Genomic DNA, 22525 nt, shown 5'->3' on the forward strand with positions numbered 1-22525 from the left:
CCTATGGCATAGTTACAAATTAGCCTCTAGGCTATATTTGCCCATTGCTATTGGAATTTATTTTCTCTAGTGTGACTTGAATCTTATATAGCCTATTCAATAATTACTTAACTCCCCAAATAAACAGTTTGGTATGATTCCCATGCCCCCACTCCATTTATGCAATAAAGCATATATGTTGATTTTTCCTAGGCCTAATTTTTTCTTGATAAAATTAGAAGAGTTTTTCCAAGGAACTTGAATTTGAGTAGCTGCTATATATGTGGAGAGTTTTTCCAAGGAAATTGAGTTTGAGTAGCTGGTATATATGTGGAGAGTTTTTCCAAGGAACTTGAGTTTGAGTCGCTGGTGTATATGTACCTCTTTCAAATCAGCATTTTATTGAACAGTGTCTTTTCATCTTGTGTTGTCAGACTAAAAGCTTATAGAAGAATGGTCCTGTTGTGTTGTGTTGATTACAACTGCTAACACCTGACTAGTACAGATCTTGTTAAAAGATTTATGTAAATGTTTTTCTAGAGCAAAGACTAGCCATTTCTTTATATGTATGTGTATGTCTATGTGTATATGTATGTATGTATGTATATATTTAGATGCTGTTGAAGTTAATGTTTTGTGATGTTTACCTTTTACCGTGGTTTCATTGTTTCTTTTATATTTTAAAACTTGGCTGGGGTAAGCACTGAAATCTTTTAGCTAGTATTGTTTTAGGAAGAGTACTTATACTATTTCTTTCTAATAATAACAACTTCTGGCTGCACAAATCAAATAGCCACAACAGTTCTATTTTTATTAGTGATGCTTGCAGAATATGTTTTTAATATTTTATATTAAATATATCATTCCTCAGTTTGTTTAACAGAAAGGGGGTGCTGATAGGTACAGTGCTATAGAATCCTTTCAGAGGTTTAGGTTTGAATTTTAAAAGATAGAATTAAGATTTCTTTAACATTTTTTTCCTCCATCCCGTTAGATATAACGTTTGTTTCTCTTCTGTGATATTCTATGATTTACTCTCTTATTTGCCTCACAGCTAAATGTCCATGATTTTTTTTAACTCTCATTTTGAAGATATATATATATATATATATATATATATTTTTTTTTTTTTGGTTTTATTCATCAATTTACCTATGATAAACAATGAGAAGAGTTGTTTTCATTAGAAATTAATATATATTTAACTACACTCTTGTAAATTATTTGCAGTCATCATCCTATTAACTTACAAATAGTTAAATGAGTTGCTTCTGTAGTTATAGAGATTGGAGATGTTAGTTCAACTGATATCTGTCTTAGAATAGAAAGTATCTTGGGCTTTTTTTTTTTTTTTTTTTTTTAACATTCTTGCTGACCCTCTCTTTGTATTCTATTGGATAAATGACTAGGAAATTTGTCTTAGTACTAAAAAAAGGTTTTCTAAAGCCTTTTTCTTTTCTTTCTTGAACTTATATCTAATTTTCTTACAAAAATGGAAAGATGGGAAAAGGCTGTCCATTATATTACTTTTCAACGTTCAGTTGTTTTATTAATAGGGAATAGTCGTGGTAGAATTACATGTATCTTATGTATAAATATTCGTGTGCCTTTATTGCACAGTCTTCTAGTGAAGTTGGACTGGAGTTGGTCTTGGAACTCGGAACTCCTGCATTCAAGTTCCATATTTATTATCTCCTGATTGTGTGACCATGGCATGTCATTGAACATATCAATCCTCTAGATCAGTGGTATCAAGCAAACAAACTCAAATGGAAATGGAAATCATTAAACTGTATATAAGGATCCTTGAAATAACAGTAACATGATCTAGGTTTTACTATTTTTATTTTATTAAAATTTTCTGTTAACATTTAAATCTGATTCTGCTGCACTTGGAATATTAATTTGCAGAGAGGTTTCCAATAAGCATTGATAGATGGCTTTTTTCTAGAGATTATCTGTGCTGATTTACAATCCCCTATCACTGTTGGCACTCTTCCCCATTTTCATCCCCTTTCCCTTTTTTAATAGCACTTCTGCAATTTTTTTTTTTACAATTGATAAGTTTTGTGTGCATATATATATTCACATACACATAATCATATCTACATATCTATATCTATATCTTTATCTTTTGGTATCCCCTTTAAAGGTAGCGGTAACATCATTCCAGAGCCTACAGAGTTATAAAAGTAGAATGTGATGAGGCTTATATTCTGAGTTCTGAGGATTTTCCACATTTAAGATCAGCCTTGGCTAAAGTCATAATGAAAGAATTGTGCAGTTTTAGGGTAAAGAAAATCACATGTTTTCGGGTGATTGGAACTACCCTATTGTTGTTCTTCTGAATTTATAGGCTCCCTATCTTTAGGAAAGCTTATATGTAGAATTGTTTGACTATGTGTCTTTTTCACCATGGTAGATAATAGACGGAGTGTGGGTGTGTCTAGAGAATAAGAACAACCTGGGGATAGCTGTTTCCTTTTATACTCCTTGGGAAATACTGACTGAAGTTTGATATATTGAATGTTGTAGATTCTTCATTAAATGACATAGCTCTGAGTTGAGCAAAATACATAGATGTCTACACTTCTAAGAGTTAGAAGGATCTTTCCTCTTTATGATCAGGAAAATCCACTAATCTGTGTTTCACTTTTCATTTTCAATTTAATCTGCTTAAAAAACTAGAATAATACCTGATTCCAAAAATTCTGTGATTATTTAGCAGTGCACATGTGTGTGTGTGTGTGTGTGTGTGTGTGTGTGTGTGTGTGTTATAGGTAATCACTTTTTTCATTGATGACATATATATATATATAATATATATATATACCTTAATATTCTCAATCTTTAATGAAAAAATCCAGCATCTTTATGTTTGTGAGTTTTCTGGTCAAAATGACTCTTTATGCATTCATTAACCTTAAAGTTATGATTATAAGTTTATTATATCGTCGAAAAGGAATACTATATCTCATCAATATGGGCAATCATTATCTATGTTTTTTCTTGTCCCGTATGATTCTTATCTCTGTCTTTCACTAAGTTTTCCAGAAGACTTACTATCTTGAAGGCTTTCTGTGAGTAGAGCGTCCCCACTGATGACTCAACAGTACTTTTCCTTTTCCTTCCTCCCTTCTTTTTCATTTCCCTCTCCTCCCTCTTTTCCCCCCCTTTCCCTCTTCTCCCTTGCTTCCATATTGTTTCATACCCAGCAGTTCCTCTTAAAAATTAAATTATTTGGTTTTTTTTTTTTTTTTTTTTTGGATTTGCTAAACCCTCTCAAGGTATATTGGAATTTACTGGTGAGATGTCTTTGTTAAGGACCTTGTCTTAATCCTATATTTTTCTGGCTCTCATTGATTGATTGGCCAACTATATATTTTCAGCTGATCCCCAATTGCTCAAGCTGATTGTCTGTGAGTGAATGCAAATAGCAATCATTTCTGTTTTGACCAGAAACCCTGAAGGTCTTTCCTTCACAAATTTATTCTTTTTAATAACTTGTAGATACCAATGAAATATTCCTACTATATTGGTTATTTGTTACTGGTGACTTCTTGGGTCATATATGTTCTAGATGATATTTTTTGTGCTCAAGTCATTGTTTGTTTTTGGACTTATTTCTGTTCTCTTCTGAATCTTCAGCTCAGTTATTTGAGAAATGTTTAATCTCAGTTAGGTCCTCCCCTTTCTCTCCCTTAGTATGTATTGTGTATACATATAAATACATGGTATTTTTATGTGGAATTTGACTAATAATTTGGGTCACAGACCTCAATTATTGATACTTTGTTTTTTTCAATATGAATGTCTAGATTGATATGTGTGCTTAGCTTTTACTGAGGTGATGCTGTGATATTTGAGGTGTGATATATTATCTGATATCCACTTATAAGGAACATCTGGAGGAACCTTGCCATTTCTGGGACTGCTATTTGTTTTTGATTCTGAAACATATCTTTTAGTCAGTAACCAAGAGTTTATTAAGCTGCTGATCTGTGATTAGTGCAGGGGACTCAATGATAAAAATTACAAGTTCCATGTCTTTCCTGCAGCTAAAAAAAACACAACATATACACATAAATACTACCGGGACTGGTAATTACTAATTTTGTAGTTTTCCCTTCAACCTCCCCAAAGGTGGGCTACAAATGATATTGCCAGTGATTTTTTTCTGTCTCTTCTCCCACCACCACCAGTTTTGAAATCTTCCTGTCTTTGTGGTATTATTTTTGAATGCCTTTAATATTATCACCATCATGCCTTTTTATATTTATTATTGCCATTTAATGGCTATCCTTAGTTTCTTAAGTGCTATTGCCACATCTTCACTAAGTTGATTGAATAGTATGAGGCACTTAGAACCCACATGTAGTAGTTATATTAGCATTCCCAATGAGAATAGAGTGTAGAATTGTAGGCAGATTGATCCCATCTCTACAGACTGGACAGTGGAAACTGCATTCGATTTTGGAGCTAGTAATGTTCTGAGTTCAAATGCCCATTGTAGTACATCTAAGCTACTTGACTGGGCTAACCATAGAATTTTGAGCATGCATTTCCTCATCTGAAAATGGGGATACTATCTACAGTGTTTATCTCAGAGGGTGTTGGTAGTGGTTTTCCTGATTTTTGTCTTCCCCTTATTCATTAACTTCTAGTCTCCCTATTGTAATTATTAAGATAAAATAGAAAATATCTGTTTGGCTTTTCAAGTTCTTCTTAGCCTGATTCCTTTTTACTCTTTTTTACAGTCTTTTTACACACTGCTCCTCTCTACGTGTTCAATGACCTCTTATGGTGACCTACCTCACATATGACCCACTGTCTCCTTTTTCTCTACTTCTGCTTCATAGAATTCCTGCTTTCCTTTCAAACTCAAATGCCAACTAAGTAGGAAGCCTGTCATGGGAAGATACTCATATCTTTCCCTCTTAAGATCACTTTGAGTCAATAATTGATATGTGCCTACTATGTGCCAGTACTATACTGATTGCTGGAGATACAAAGAAAGGTCAGAAACAATTCTTGCTCCCAAGGAGCTCACAGCCTTATAGGAGAAACAACATGCAAATGGTTATAAAGAAGCCACCTATATGCAGGGTAAATTGAAAATAATAAACTCATTCTTGTCTCTATCTACTAAATAAATATTGCTCTTTCCAATAAATGTAAGCTTCTGGATCAGAAGACTATTTGTTTTTTCCTTATATTTCTAACTTATTACAATAAAATGCACATAATGAATACTGACTGATTCCTTAATTGATTCAGTTAGATAATGTGTATATAAAGGACTTTTCTGAGCATTTCTTTTTTTTTATTTTATTAAGTTTTGAGGTAGATGTGGGCAGGAAAGAAAAATTTATTCTTGTTAGTAGAAAAACATTAAAATATCAAAGCAATTTAGATATGCAGTTGTACCTTTTAGTTCTATCTTAAGTCAAATTCATTGGCTCATTTCCCCTCTTACTGCTTCTCCTCTCCTAACCCCCACTATGTGCTATAAACAGATATGTTGTTGTCTTTTCATCGTTGTGCTTTCTTATTTGATATTGATTTTGTTAGAATGAGCTGATAATTTAATTCTGAAATGTTGCTGTCCCCCATCCCTCCCCTACCTCTCTTTTTGGTAATATGAACCTGTGCATTAAGAATAAAGTATAAGTGCTTTAAAACAAGTATATTGAATGTGTTTGTTTTAAACTAGGTGTTAATGGTTGCTTCAGTTTCCTGAATGGTTGCTATTAGTTCAGTACCATAGTTGCAGGTTAATATGAAACTTGGAACCCTCTTCACACTGAAACAAACCATGACCAAGTGATCTTCTTTGCCTTTGTTGAATGTGCAACCCATAGGTTTGACCAGAATTCCTGAATGTTAAAGAATAATGCGTCCTGAGACAGGTTTCTACGATGAGACTTGCTCTCACAAATATAAAAAAATGTTTTCTAGTAATACAAAGGCATATATATTATTAGAATTTTGTATCGAAATGCTCTTTTATTTATTTGGATGTAGAGAAGATTAAACATTTCTCAAGAGCATCATTATCTTATTTGTTTAAATATTGCAGTTTGGTTTTTGTTTATATTTTCCTATTATTTATGGTTATATATTTTGTCAAAGTGGACCTAGGAAATCTCTCTCTAGTACAGGAACTGGTATCCATTCTAACTTCATTTTCTTTTTTTTTGTGTGGAAGTGTTGTAAGCAGTACATTTTTTCAGATGTGGGCCACAAAAGCTGTTGTTAGGTACCATTCTGTTTTGTGTGGCTAGGTCAGGCTTACCCCCAGTGAGTAATATTTTTACTAACTCAAGCCCTAGGGCTTCCCAGTAGCACTCAAATTGTGAGTGCATTTAATTCTGTTGTCCTAATCCAGTTTTAAACATCTGTGTAATTACCATTTTGGCAATATCTGTGACATATTAACACAGTTTATTTTGGAGAGTAAAAACACTGAACATTATATTTTTGTAATTGATTCTCACTTTATGGATTTCATATCCACCAATTGTAATTTTGTATTAAAATGATGAAAATACTTATTAAAACATTCATGCTAGATGAGTAATATGAAACAAGCACTTTTGTTTTCAGGCACTGGTAAATTTCACTAAACACACTGTCTAAAAGAATTCAGGCTTAGAATGATTCCTAAGGTAAATTAAATAAGTAGGATTTTAAATTTACTATCATTTCTTAGTTTCTATTAGTAAAAAAAGCACTCTTTTGCTTCATTATTTTTCTTTTTAACAGAAGACAGAAAATAAGGAATGCCCAGCACAGTGCCTTGAAAGTGCTAAGTAGATGTTGAATTTTGTTTGCAGCCCCTATAGTCAGTCCAAGCTCTGGAAAAAGGCTTAATTTCCAACATTTTCTCTCACGTTTGTCTTTTCTAAACTAGATTTTCTAAGTAATATAGTTTCATATTCAGTGATTTTTCTTTATCTTTTACAAAGGAGTTAGATAACAGTTAGATTGTTATTTCTCGAGGAAAAATTTTTATTTGCTTTTAACTTTCACATTTTACATATTCTGATTCATTTCTGGAAGAGAGGCTAGGAAACTCGAAACACTTGTGCAGAATCTTTGGATAGTATTTTTTATTGTATTTTATCATTTTCTTATGTTTTGATACAACAGAATTGGGGGGGGGGCGCGGAGGGAGTATTACAGATAATTGTATTCGATTGAAGTTTTAATGGGTTTCCTTTATCAAGTCCTGCTATCATTGTATGAGTTAATACACAAAATGACTTGCTTAGTTTCGTCATTCAATACAGATAATTGTGTTGGGAGCCCAACTTAAGAACTTAATTAAATCATTTGTTTATCTGATTTTTATCTTGTCAGGTATGGAAAAAGTTATAAGAACCAATTCATTTTGTTAATGAAGAATTATTTCCAGTATAACTTGTATCAGTGTAAAATAATTGTTATTCAATTTGAAAATAACTTCATTCCATCCTTTGATTCTAAAAATTCTGTTGCTGGATTGGCATTTGGCTCTGTTACACCAAGTGACCTTCTTGGGTGTTCAGGTGTGTCCTCCCTAGAAAATTATGAAGTTTCATTTCTTGTCCTAAGAGGAGCTGACTTTCAGGCTCTTAATAAATGTTTGCTTACTAATCTTTATTAGATATTATCATTTCTTTCTTGGTTATCCTGGAATGGACCTGCTCCTCTTCACAAAGCAGATTTCCAAATTACAAAGAGCTTTGAGGTTGGGGGTGAAGTGCTACAGCTGCAGCTGCTGCTCATGACACAGGAATCCTGCCACTTAACAATATACTTCAACCTTCTTGCAGGAGGAGTGCTATAGTTTCACCTTCACATATAAGGCTTCTAAAGATGAATTAGACTAGAGGCATTTTATGACAGAACTATTAGATGAAGAAGTACATATCACAAGGATTTCTGCTGCTCTAGCCCCTTTTATCATCTTTGAGGTACAGTAAATATTAAACTAATTTTTGCTGAAACTATCTTGATTTCTCATATACTTATGGAAAATGTTGAACATCCTGCAATCATTTCAGGTTAGTTTTCCTAAAGTATTACTTTTGCCATGTTAAGTTCTTTCTCTAGAAGTTGCCTAATAGTGTAAGTAGTCCCCCAATCTGGACCTGTGGCCTGACTCTCAGGATTTCCCCCTATCCTGAGGAGACCTCTACTTATCCTCCTCCTCACCATGGAATATTCTCAGAAGTAACAGCTTGGATCCTATTGGGAACATTCTGTCCTGTACCTGGTACCTGGATCTCCTTGTGGCTACAATTGGTGCCATACTTTGAACTTTGCCCTTAGTGGCAGTAACTAGTTAGCAAGAGCCCTACTTGTCCCCTTTTCATTTCAGGTGGGACAATTGGTGACACAGATGGATTGTATCTCTGTTACTTCATTCTCTTTCTTTTCCTTCCCACCCCATTTCCAAACGTTCTCTTAAAATTCAAAGCACTTTCATTATTTAAACTCCAACTTTCTTTCAGCTTACATCTCTAAAAAAAATAGAAAATAATCTCAGTTGTGCTTCTATTTCTCTCACATCTGTTCCTTTTTCTCCACTATAGCAGTCACTATCTCAGTACAGGTTTTATTTCCTCTCACTTCAATTGTCATGCTGTAGCTTTTTAATTGGTCTTACTTCCTCCAGGCTTTCCCTATCATCCTACATACAGTTCTTTTCCTAAAGTACAATTCCATTCAAATTACAACTTCAATGGTTTCTATTTGATTTCCGATTAAATATCTCATATTTTTGTTTTTTAACATGTATGTTTTGTGTTTTATAATGTATATAATTATTTGCATAATAATGCATTTTAGAATTGATAAATAAGTGTGTACTTAAAAATTTTTTATTGTTGGAGAAGTTTCAAGACTACTGGTTTAACAAATTTAGGCTAAACTCTTCTGTTTGGCTTTCAAGGATCTCTCTAATCTCATTCTACTTATTAATCCTCCTTCCCTTTAAAACAAACAATTTTTTTTTTATTATAGCTTTTTATTTACAAGATATATGCATGGGTCATTTTTCAGCATTGACAATTGCAAAACCTTTTGTTCCAACTTTTCCCTTCCTTCCTCCTATCCCTTCCCCCAAATGGCAGGTTGACCAATACATGTTAAATATGACAAACGAATATTTTTATAGCTTTCCTTGGACTCTCTCCCAGTCTCATACATCCATCCCGTAAAAGGTGACATTGGACTAGAGATCTATGCCTGAAGTGAGGAAAACCCGAGTTTCAAATGTGGCTTTACACCCTTTCTAAGTTGTAGTTGTAGGACCTTGGGCAAGTCATTTGGTGGCTTCATTTTCCTTAACTGTAAAGTGGACATGATAGGATCCTGTGTCTCAAAGGGTTGTTGTGAATATCATGGGTGAGATTTCTTTTTTTTTTTTTTCCCCCCCTTTATTAAAGCTTTTTATTTTTCAAAACATATGTATGGATAATTCTTCAACATTAACCCTTGCAGAACCTTGTTTTCCAATCTTTCTCCCCCTTCTCCCACCCCCTCACCTAGTCCAATATATGTCAAACATGATAGAAGTATATGTTAAATCCAATATATGCATACATATATATACAATTATCTTGCACAAGAAAATTCAAGCCATAGCAGAAAAAAATTAGAAAGAAAATAAAATGCAAGCAAACAACAACAAAAAGAGTGAAAATGCTATGTTGTGATCCACACTCAGTTCCCACAGTCTTCTCTTTAGGTGTAGGTGGCTCTCTTCGTCATAAGAACTGGTCTGAATCGCTCTCTTCATCGTAAAATCTGAATCATCTCATTGTTGAAGGGAGCCACATCTATGAGAATTGATCATTGTATTATCCTCTTGTTGCCATGTACCCTGATCTCCTGGATCTGCTCATTTCACTTAGCGTTAGTTCCTGTAAGTCGCTCCAAGTGTCTCTGAAATTATCCTGCTGGTCGGTCGTTTCTTACAGAACAATAATATTCCATAATATTTATATACCATAATTTATTCAACCATTCTCCAGTTGATGGGCATCTATTCATTCTCCAGTTTCTTGCCACTACAAAAAGGGCTGCCACAAACATTTTTGCACATATAGGTTCCTTTCTCTTCTTTAAGATCTCTTTGGGATATAAGCTCAGTAGAAACACTGCTGGATCAAAGGGTATGCACAGTTTGATAACTTTTTGGGCATAGTTTCAAATTGCTCTCTAGAATGGTTGAATCTGTTCATAGTTCTAGTGTATGGGTGATATTTCTAAAGCTAAGGCTTAGATAGTGCCTCACACATAGTAAAAGTGATCTAAATACTTATTTTCTCTTTTCCCTTTCTCCTTTCTATATAACAAAAAATATCTTTTTAAAGATAAAAAAGATTTAAATAAGTAGATAATAAAAGTACAATTGATCAGTATGTTGAAAAAGAAGGAAAACAGGTTTAAATGCAATACTTGTGGTTCTCTGAAAGAGTAAATTGGCAGTTCTCTTATCCATTGTTTTGAACTACCTTTGGGCTTTGTAATTTTGCTATGTGCACTTCATATATTTTGATATGTATTTATTTTTTAATTTCCTCACTTTTTCTTAGCATGTGGCCTTCTACTTCAGTAGGGCTGAGTATTTGACCGTCTTATGTCACCTGTTGGGCTTGTTCTGACTCTTGGGAGAATGCTGAGCTCTTTTCTGTTTATCCATGTATTACTCATTCATGTTTCCAGCTCTTATTTCAATTTCTTCATTAAATCTGTCCCTTTTCTCAACTCCAGATGTAAAGAGAATTGGTATAAATATAATTTCTTTTTAAATGGTTTTAGAAATTAGATTTTTTGTTTTGTTTTGTTTTTGAGCTCTTTGAATTATTTCTCTTCTATATCGGTCTTTCTTGATTATCCCAGTTGTTAGGGCCTATTCTGTTGATCCCCACATTATGCTAGATTTTATATTAATTTCTGAATAGTTTTCCTCCCTGAAATGAAATGAAAATTTTCCCCTTTAACACCAGAAATAAGCACATACTAGATTAAAAGAAATATATTTGCAACATTTTAATTCCTTGCATACAAGAGCTGGCATTCTATGGGGGCAGGATTTATACAAATAAGTAAATACAAATAGTTTGGAGAATCATAGGAAAATAAACACCCAGAGGAATCAAAAGTGCTTTATTAGTGGATAAATTTTCATTTTCATCAATTGCCTTTTTCTTTGGTTCAGTAGCACAATATGCACTTGCCAGTTAGTTTTAAGCTATATAATTTCCTTTTATCACTAGTTTCTGGCTTTGTCTTTCACTGTCTTCCATTTTGGGTTGTTCCCAAAGGAGTTATGGCTAAAGGAGTAAAACATGCTAGTGGATTTTTTTTTTTTTAAGTTTTTGTGCTTTTAAAGGTTTGTGACATTTAGAGAGCCTAGGGAGACTACAAAAATGATGTTTTCCAATCACCTTTTATAAGAGATAAAAATCAGGGCCAGAGAATTTAATAATTAGAATAAGTGCTCAAACCATACATTTTTCAGGGTAGCTGGAAATGATGAATAAGTTTCCTATAGGATTGCAAATATTGTTTGTCTTCATTCAGTTTTTGCAAAAGAAAAAAAAATAAAAGCACTTGTCTGAACTTCTAGTTTCTTTGGATACATTAATGGTAGAAAGGATAAAAATTATACTCATAGAATTCAGTTCCAGAGGTTAATATATGGAATTCAGTGGTCATGAATAATTGACATAGGGGAGTATTTTCTAGAAATCACATGTAGTTGTAAGTCACTTTTTGATTTTCCATAGTTTGGGCTATTCTTTTTATAAATTATTATTAGCAAATCTTAAGATGACTTGGCATAGTGCTCTTGACATTTTCTGCTAACTAACCTGTTGATATGTGCTCAAGGAATACAAATTAAATTCAATTTGAGATAAGATAGGAAATATGTTGTAACTTGTACTTGCCTACTATATTTGAAAGTCAAGTAGGATTGACTTTTTTCTCTTTGGGATTATTACAGGTAATAGATATATCTTTAAAATCTTTGAATAGCTGACTCTTTAGCATATGAAATGCAAATAATGCTAGATTTTGAGTTCTTCTTCCTTACTACCTGATGTGCATAAGTTAATATTATGTTTCTTTCTTTCTTTTTTTTTAAAATAACTTTTTATTGACAGAACCCATACCAGGGTAATTTTTTACAACATTATCCCTTGTACTCACTTCTGTTCCGATTTTACCCCTTCCTCCCTCCACCCCTTCCCCAAGATAGCAAGAGTCCTTTACATGTTGAATGGGTTGCAGTATATCCTAGATACAATATATGTGTGCAGAACCAAACATTTTCTTGTTGCACAGGGAGAATTGAATTCAGAAGGTATAAATAACCCGGGGAAGAAAAACAAAAATGCAAGCAGTTTATATTCATTTCCCAGTGTTCTTTCTTTGGGTGTAGCTGCTTCTGTCTATCCTTGATCAATTGGAACTGAATTAGCTCTCTTTATTGAAGAAATCCACTTCCAACAGAATACATCCTCAAACAGTATCGTTGTTGAGGTATATAATGATCTCCTGGTTCTGCTCATTTCACTTAGCATCAGTTCATGTAAGTCTTTCCAAGCCTCTCTGTATTCATCCTGCTGGTCATTCCTTAAAGAACAATGATATTCCATAACGTTTATATACCACAATTTACTAAGCCATTCTCCAATTGATGGACATCCATTCATTTTCCAGCTTCTAGTCACTACAAACAGGGCTGCCACAAACATTTTGGCACATACAGGTCCCTTTCCGTTCTTTAGTATCTCTTTGGGGTATAAGCCCAGTAGAAACACTGCTGGATCAAAGGGTATGCACAGTTTGATAACTTTTTGAGCATAGTTCCAAAGTGCTCTCCAGAATGGCTGGATGTGTTCACAATTCCACCAACAATGTATCAGTGTCCCTGTTTTCCCCCATCCCCTCCAACATTCCACATTCACTGCTTTTTGTAGCCGGCTGGCAGGACAGCTACCAGTCCATACACCTTTCACTGCTCTGCAGAGGAAGCTGGTAACCGCCTGCCTCTGAAGGCAGACCCTACTGGCTTTAACAAAATGAGTAAAAAAATCAAAAGAACGATTGATAGTTTCTATACAGAAAGAGAACAGCTTTTCAACCCTGAAGAGACTAATAGCAGACAGTCTCCAGACAATTGTTGTCTCCAATATTATGTTTCAGTTTCTTTATCCTACACCACAAGATGTTCATTAAAGCTTATATGTGTGAATTTTTACTTAAGAAAAGATCTTAACTTGTCTTTTTGTTTTATATTTTCTTATTTCCTTATGCATTCGTGACAGAAATGACCTTGCTGTCTTCATATTTAGAAATAGAGAATGTGATTTCAGAGGGGCTGAGTAGAACTACAGATTGAATTTTTATTTTCCTCTATTTAGCTGTATTCATTTTTGTAATGTTTGTAAATAATTTTTTGAAATCACTTAATCTTAGTAGCCAAGGGGAAAAATGATATCCTCCCTTAAATTTATATAGTTGTATTTTTATTCTGAATTACATAACTGAGTGAATGCCTTGGCATTTTTCATTCCTAAGACACTATTCTCCTTCATGGATTCCCCCTGGACCTTTGTGAGTTTTCAGAGTCAATGAGGGTGGTTTTACAAATTATTAATATTATTTTTTTACCTGTGTGAGAAAATGTATATTCCAGAATAAATCCCAATAGGCAAAGCAATGTCTCTTTGTGTATTTTCAATTGCTAAGACTAGTGGCCCACAGAGATTTGAGTTTATTACTGCCTGTTTAAGAGATAATTCATTGAGAGCAAAAAAAAAAAAAAAAAAAAAAAAAAAAAAATCCATGCCTATGTAGTAAGTCTCCATGTCTTGAAATAGGTTCAGAAAATTGAAATATCCAGTCTCAAAGTTTGTCTGCTAGAAAGGAAAAGGAAATACTCTGGTTTTATGCTAGTTGTGCTACATTGCTTTGAAGACTTTTTAATTATGTTTATTGATGGTATGAAATACTTCCATTGTTCATACTCTTATTTTCCCTTCCCCACAACTGATTGCTTATTTCTGTCAATACCCTGAATTCCCAGTCCAGAATTGTCTAGCTTTTCTCATGCTCTGTGAAATGTCTGCTTCATAGGTGACAAACCAGTTTTTATCCTAAATCTTTTCCTAAACTCTGAAGCGCTATACTCCTTGTTTCATGCATTGTCACTTCCTGGCTCTCCATCATCACTCAAGAACTCTTCCCTTGAGATTCACTCAGTTCCCGCATACCACCCAATCAAGATTCTCATGGCCATTGTCTATTGATCTTTCCATAATTAAGTTCAAAGACTCATTCACAGTCCTTTTTTAACCCCTGCCTTCATTCTAGGGTATTTCAACATATATATTGCTTTTCTCTCTAGTACTTTACCCTCATATTTCTTCAACTTCAGTTTCCCATGACTACCTAGATTGATGGTCATACCTTGATCTTGCCATTACCTGTAAGTATTCCATATCCTTATTCATAAATACTTAAATTGCTTTGTCTGATCATAATCAGTTTTCATTCTACCTCTCACTGCTTTGCAACTTTATATGCTGTTCTTTGTCCTCACTGAGATGTTTAAACCTTTAGTCCTCAGTTTTTTTTTCAGGCCATCACTCTTGGTATTGACAATATTGTTCCCTTCCTCATCTTGATCTTGTGATAAGCTGTTCACTGTTACACTCTTCTCATAAGTTTGTTGCCTCTTCATGATATCGAAAAGCTTGATCTTCTAAACCATATCCTTGGATTACTTGCATCTTCGATTTGTGTACTACAGAATCCAAATGGAAAAATATAAGAAATCTTGCTATTTTCTCTACTGCTTCCATTTTTGCTAAAGTTTCTCTACAAGTTTGTTATAAAGTCTCAATTAGACCCTCTCTGCTGTAAGACACTATCTGTTGGAATATTTACAAACTGCTAACTCATTAGAGTTGATAGATTATTGATTTGATCTTAAAAGAAGATGTTTTGGGCCAGAATCTGAAACAAAGTTCTAAGTAGAACTAATTGATACAATGTTTGTGTTTGCACCTTTACTCACTGAAGTTCACACATTTGGGAAATTTCAGGGTTTAGTATGAGATAACTGAATTCACACCTCCCTTAAAGCTTTTAGGGCCAGAGAGCACTATGGGAGAAAACCCATAATCCCATTCTCTCAGAAGAGTCATATATTTGCCAGTGAAGAGTGATTCAGTGGAATATTTTCTACTTGGCTGGCTGGTGGCTGAAGAAGAGTTTTGAGAGGAAGAAGCTACAAGTCGAGAGTTGAGCGGGAGATTTCAGTGTAATTACATGAAGAGTGGAGCTGGATTGAAGGCTGATGAAAGCAGAGGCAGAAGCAAAGGACAAAGCAGCAAGAGCTCTTGGAACCAAGCAGAGAGATAGGCCCTTAAGAATCCAGCTATCTAGGCCCAAGGAAAGACACAAGATTTGGAAGGAGAAATAAACATTTGTAATTTTACCAGCTGGCTGCATTTGGGATAATTATTGATCTTAACTGATACTAAGGCTGCTTCCAAGAAAACCTCCCCTGAGAAACCTGCCCTCGCCCCCAGAGAGAACTATTCTACTTATTTTGAAAGAAGATGATCACCACAACTATCCTTTTTTTTTTTTTTTTTTTTTTTTAAATCACACTGCTTTTTCATACCTTTTCTTTCTGGCACAGTTTGTTTCATTCCTGGCTTTCCAAGTTAAACACCTCTCTCTTTTCCAGCACTCAAGCCAATATTCATTCATTTGCTGTCTACTTACTGCTTCCTTTCTTTTTATAAACATTTTCATTTCACCCCATAATGCTCACTTGATATGTCCTTTTAGCTCTTTTTTTAGCTCTTATCCTATATCTTTTCTCCTTTTTTTGACTAAACTCCTGGAGAAGATCTATATTTCTTTTCTTCTATTTCTATTTTTAGCTCTCTGGATTCTGATTTTCACCTTCATCATTCAACTTAAACTGTTCTTTTTGATGTTACCATTGATCTCAAGTTCCAAAACCAGTGGCCCACTCAATTCTCATGTGCCTTGAACTGTCTTCTCTTTTGTTTTTATGATATTTTACTTGATGATCTTGTGAGCTTCTATACTTTGAATTATCATCTCATCCCTCTCTCCTGACTTGAATCTCCAACTTTCTTTTAATTATTCCAAACTGACAGTCTTACATATATTTTAAAATTCAGCATGTCTCAAACTGAACTTATTTTTCTTAAAAATTATTTCTTCCCAATTTTCTGAGCATGGTCAAGGTACCAATACCATTTACCCAGGCTTATATCTGTTATAAGACTTGGTTCCTATCTCTTAACTTATATACCTCCAATTAATGGCCAAATATTGTTTGTTTTTCCTTTGTCATCTCTTTCTCATGTGTCTTTGTTCTCACACATTGATGCATCTTGGCATAGGCCCTTAATCACTTGATTTCTTGACTCTGCTGTAGGCTCTCTGAAGTATTTCCCTATTCTAATTTATCTTCCACTCAGCTATCACAATGAATTCCCAGTGTTACTCCCAGAATCAGATATAAAGATGTTTTGTAAACTTTTAAAACCTTTAGTAACCTGTCGCATTATCTATGCCCTCAATATTTTCATACCTTATTCTCTTCCATGTATTCTAAAGTGATACTGTAGAGGGAAAGTGAGAGAGCATCGTCTGTTATCAAGCAAGCTGTCATGAATCTGATGTACAATACTAATATACTTAACTTTTTTGCCTTTTGTGAGCCCACCCACATGATATTATCAAAGGTTTTGCTCAGCTCAGTGAACGTTTACAAATCTGATTTTGCTCTTGATATTTCTCTTAGACTTATTGGGCAGCAAACACCATATTGACTGATCCTTGATTCTCTCTGACAATATATTGGCTCTCACTTAGATGACCATCTTTCATGTGAAAAATCAGCGTATTAAGGTGGACTATGTCAGCAAAGATTGAGAGGACGGCCTCTTCTCCTGTCCCTACTCACTGCCCTAGGACATTATCACACGACAACCTATTACCCTTTCCTTTATAGAGTTAAGCTTCTTTTGCCATATAATCCAGAAAATTTTTGTGTGAGCAGTGGATCCCTTGCTTTGTCAATCTAGGCTGGAAGAGAATCAGCACCAAGCAGTTTTCTAAGAGAGAGGACCTAATGGCATCCAAAAACCTCTTCTTCTCTTAGAACTTCAGCAGTGATTGATGACAATCTGTTGAGAAGTTGGAAAATTTTCAGCCCATCTCCCCTTGATTGTACCCTTAAAGTCATTGTGGCTCAGTCAGCCCTGAGTAGTTGATATGGGTCTTTGATTCATAAATAGCCTTCAGGTCATCATAAAAACACTTTGGATTGTTATTTATTAGTGTAAAACTGATTTTTATCTGCCTCTTATTGAGCCAAGAATCTTGCATCTCTCTAAGCATTGCTTGCGTTTTACTTTTGAACACTGCCTTAAAAATGGGTGAATTATCTTGCTGGCAAATCCTGTGGAGTTGTTTTTCACTTAGTGCTTTATGAATTTCTCCACCAGTTTTGATGTTTGCTATGCCCTTTGCATTTTCCCAGTCACCATTGGAGTGAAGCTGGGATGTATACTTACTCCCATGCTTTTTAGCATGATGTTTTCAGCAATATTTGGATGAAACAAGCCCTAAAATGGCCTCAAGGATAATTTGAGATGTGGGAAACACTGCTCTGGACTTCTTAATTTACAGTGCACATGTCAAAGATGATGCTGTGTTCTCTGTGAGCAAAGCAGATTTGCAATAGTGTTGGAATCCTTACTAACTGCTAAGTAATTAGAGTTGATCTAATCTTACAAGAAGTTGTTTTGGCCAGAACCTGAAACAAGGTACTAAGTAGAACTAATCAAGACAAGGCTTGTGTTCCCACCTTTACTCAAAGTCCACACCTTAAAGCTCTTTGGGCCAGAGAGCACTATGGGAGAAAACCCATAATCCCATTCTCTCAGAAGGTTCACATATAAGGCGAGACAGCCATTCCAGAATACATTTTTCCTCTTGGCTGGCTGATCGCGCTAGACTCGAGAGAAACGACTCTGCTGCAGAGAACACTTTTGGAATTTCAGTGGAGCTACGCCAGAAGCCCTCTCTCCGCGGCAAGTTGGTGCTGGGCTCCCCAGAAGGAGATAAGAGAGATCTTCCATCTCTGTTGGAGGCAGAAGAAAGCAGAGGCAGAGGCTGAAGGGCAGAACCTTTGGATTTGGAGACATCCGAAGGGCTCTAAGCCTCTAAACCGGCTGTGCCCTTGAGAAGAACAAACTCCAACATTTGAACTCTTAACAGGTTTATGCCATTCCACCTGCTTCCCGAGATGAAGTAGGATTAAGAGAAAAGGAATATGATTTCCCTCCCCCTATGAGACAACACCTCAGACCAGAACTCAGACCTGAGGGCGTTTATGATATCCCTCCAACAAGTTCCAAGGCAGTAGGGAAGGACCTTAATGTAAAATACAGACGCAGCCAAACAAAATATTTGTGCTGTATACTCTCATGATCTAACCGTAAAAAGAGTAGTCAGAACTCCTTTTCAGTCCACTCAGAAGAACGAATTATATGCGATCATGCTAGCTCTCACTTATTACCCAGGCGACATAAATATAATATCTGATTCAGCCTATTCAGTAGGTGTGGTACAAAGAATTGCCACAGCCCAAATAAAATTTGCAGCTTCTAATATATATCAGCTCTTTAAGGAACTTCAAGAGCAAGTGAGAAAGCATCCAGGAAAGATTTATATCCTGCATGTCCATTCACATAGTGGACTTCCAGGTCCTATTTTTGATGGAAATTCAAAGGCAGATAGCCTTTTAACTATGTTGGCCAGTACGCCTTTATTTCAGGAGGCCCAGGAATCCCATTCTAAATACCATCAGGCTGCTCGAGCTTTGCGTTTACAGTTTGGGATTACAAAAGAAGAAGCTAGGAGCATAGTGAAAAGCTGTACAGCTTGCCTTCCCTTCCACGCTCCTACACTGCCTCCAGGGAAGAACCCTCGTGGTTTGAGACCCAATGAAATCTGGCAAATGGATGTGACTCATTATAAATCTTTTGGTCGTCTGTCTTTTATCCACGTTGTGGTAGACACCTTTTCAGGATTCACTTTTGCCATACCAGCAGCAAAAGAGACAGCCCGAGTGGTCACTGAATTCCTCATTCAAGCATTCGCAATTATGGGTGTGCCACAAGAAATAAAAACAGATAATGGACCGGCATATACCTCCAAACATTTTGAACACTTTTGTGCACAGTATAAGATTCTACACACTACTGGCATACCCTTCAATCCTCAAGGTCAAGCAATAGTAGAAAGAAGAAACAGAGACATTAAGACACTCCTCCAAAAACAAAAGAAAGGAGGAGCCACGGGTAACCCTAGAGAGCTTCTAAATTTAGTTCTCTATACCATTAATTTTTTAATCTTTGATAAAGATGCACTGGCTCCAGCAGACAGGTTTTATAACCCACCAGAAGAGCAGTGTCCAGTGCGAGCAGCTCCACTATCTTTAGATAATCGCCAGGTGATGTGGAGAGACCCAGAAAGTGGTGAATGGAAGGGACCAGATAGACTAACTGCTTGGAGGATTTGCTTGCATCTCTACAGGTGGAGAAGGAATCAGATGGGTGCCTACGAGCCGCATTCGCCTTGTCCATCGCAGAAAGATGGAGCAGACCCTTGAAACAAAGGAGAAGACCCAAGAAATATCGGGTGGTTCTGTTGCTGATTGTGCTCATAAGAATTATTAGATTCCTGGCACATGAACTAATGGACAATGGAATCCTATTGGACTGTTTCTAGGACTTATGGACATGTGTAAATTTTCAGATTGATTCTTGTTATTTGTTACATTACTACTAGCCTGTGTTATATTGCTATGTGCTCATGTAAATTATGTATAATGCCTCCCATATTGATGGATTTATGTATACCATGTATATCTGTTACAAAGTTCTGGCCCATATTGATGGATTTATGTGTACCCCCTCAGAAACCCCCTATGTTTTAAAACAAAAGAAAGGGGGAGATGTTGGAATCCTTACTAACTGCTAAGTAATTAGAGTTGATCTAATCTTACAAGAAGTTGTTTTGGCCAGAACCTGAAACAAGGTACTAAGTAGAACTAATCAAGACAAGGCTTGTGTTCCCACCTTTACTCAAAGTCCACACCTTAAAGCTCTTTGGGCCAGAGAGCACTATGGGAGAAAACCCATAATCCCATTCTCTCAGAAGGTTCACATATAAGGCGAGACAGCCATTCCAGAATACATTTTTCCTCTTGGCTGGCTGATCGCGCTAGACTTGAGAGAAACGACTCTGCTGCAGAGAACACTTTTGGAATTTCAGTGGAGCTACGCCAGAAGCCCTCTCTCCGCGGCAAGTTGGTGCTGGGCTCCCCAGAAGGAGATAAGAGAGATCTTCCATCTCTGTTGGAGGCAGAAGAAAGCAGAGGCAGAGGCTGAAGGGCAGAACCTTTGGATTTGGAGACATCCGAAGGGCTCTAAGCCTCTAAACCGGCTGTGCCCTTGAGAAGAACAAACTCCAACATTTGAACTCTTAACATTGCCCTGAGAAGAACAAACTCCAACATTTGAACTCTTAACACAATAGGTCAAAAAAACCCCAAAACATCAGAGGTGCAGATTCAGAAGTATCTCTTTCCAAATATTCATGTGGACTATTTGTACCCACCTGTGGTAGAGCCTTCTGAACTTGTATTAATTTTATTAGTCACAACTGTTGTGCAGGATTTGAGCCCTAAGTCATCTTTTTGGTCTTCTTTGAGAATGAAGCACAACCACCAACCAACCTCATTGCTCCTTACTTCATCTTTGGACTGCATGTTTTCTTTGTCCCCAATTCTTGAAATATTCTTTCTCTTCATCTCTACTCCTAAGTTTTTCTAATTTTTTTATGTCTCACCCAGATAATACCTCACCTTTTACAAGAAGCATTTCCTTGTCCTAACCCAAAAATCAGGGTGTTGTTGTTGTTGTTTTTTTTTTTTTTTCCTTTTTTTTTTGTTCTTAAAAGAGGACCAAAGTAACATCACTGTTTTGTGTCAATATATACTGTGGCAAGCTGTGGCTAATCAGACCAATTTCAGTTCTAAAGGCTCTCTTGAGGGCTAGGCACAAATACTCTGTAATCCTAAATTAATTAAAAAATTTATTATGGTTACGTCAGAAAAGAAAAAGGCAGGATGAAAGCAAATTATTAAGTCTCATAAAGTGTGTAATAATTCACACTTATGTAAATTACCATAGTAGTTTAAATATAATATAAATATGCTACGGGATCTATAATTTGTCCATCTTGAAAAGATGTCAAAATTTAGAGCAGCTCCATGATACAGTGGATTGAGTATTGCTTCTGGAGTTAGAGAAATCTGAGTTCACATTAGTCTCAGTCACCTGCTAATTTTGTAATCCTGTTCAAATCACACTCTGCCTTAGTTTCTTCACTTATAAATGAGGATAATTATAACACCTGCCTCACAGGGTTGTTGTGAGAGTCACGAGATAATTATAAAGTATTCAGCACATAGTTCATGGTATAAAAGTAAGCCATACTAAATTTGAACTGTTGTGATCTCATTTTATATACTTGGTTTGATATTGAACATTGGAAAAAATATATTATCATATATGCATGTTTATCACTGTAGATGTATGCCTGTGTCTATGTCTATGTCTATTCTTTATAGGGAGATGTCATGATTGAAAAGAATTAGCTCTGTCTTGTAGCAGAAGTTGGTAAACAAATGTCATTTGTTTATGGAAGGATGACCAGTTTTGTGTTCATTTTTATAAGGTGTTTTCCCTGTGGTCTTTGTAACTTGTTTGGATGTCAGTTTACTATTTGTCTTCCTTTTTCCTATTAATAAGCTTTTACGGAGACTGAGAGGGCAAAAAAAGAAGTAGAAGAATAAGTCTTCTTATAATTTATAAGAATAATGCTATATTAAAAACCTAGTTTATCTTGAAGGGCATAAGAATCTTACAATTAAGTTTGTTGAGCTTTGCAAATCTTCTAAATCTTGTAATATTTTGGGGATACCATATTAGCATTTTAGCATTGTGGATTTCCATGTTGAATCTTATTTTCATTCTTTATTGGTATATTTCCTTTTCTGTTTCTATATCCTCACTAGTGTTGTGTTAATAGACTACTTCTCTATAAATAAAACTACTTATATATATAAAACTCATTAACAGTGAACATAAACATGGTTAGTTAGAAAATAAGAAAATTTGTGTGAATCCATTCTTCAAGATATTTATAATTTCCCTTAGTACCCTTCTCCCTTCTCTTTGTGAAACATCTTATGTATCAAATAATATTTTTTAAAAAAGAAATATGACAAAAAATTAGCATAACTGATCAGTACATTGAAAAATTCAAAAAATATGTATAGTGTGTAATATCTGTATATCTCCACCTCTATAAAGGGATGGATTGTGCGGGCCCTTTCATACCTTTCTTTCAAGCCACA

General features: G+C 35.3%; 1 protein-coding gene across 3 annotated transcripts in view; it reads left to right on the forward strand.

Moving 5' to 3' along the window:
- RERE (arginine-glutamic acid dipeptide repeats) overlaps positions 1 to 22525 on the forward strand; it is a 577800-nt gene that overhangs the window by 192456 nt on the left and 362819 nt on the right. The gene's annotated exons all lie outside the window — the stretch shown is intronic.

This window comes from Antechinus flavipes, chromosome 3, assembly GCF_016432865.1.
Source record: "Antechinus flavipes isolate AdamAnt ecotype Samford, QLD, Australia chromosome 3, AdamAnt_v2, whole genome shotgun sequence".
In the NCBI taxonomy this organism is placed as follows: Eukaryota; Metazoa; Chordata; class Mammalia; order Dasyuromorphia; family Dasyuridae; genus Antechinus; species Antechinus flavipes.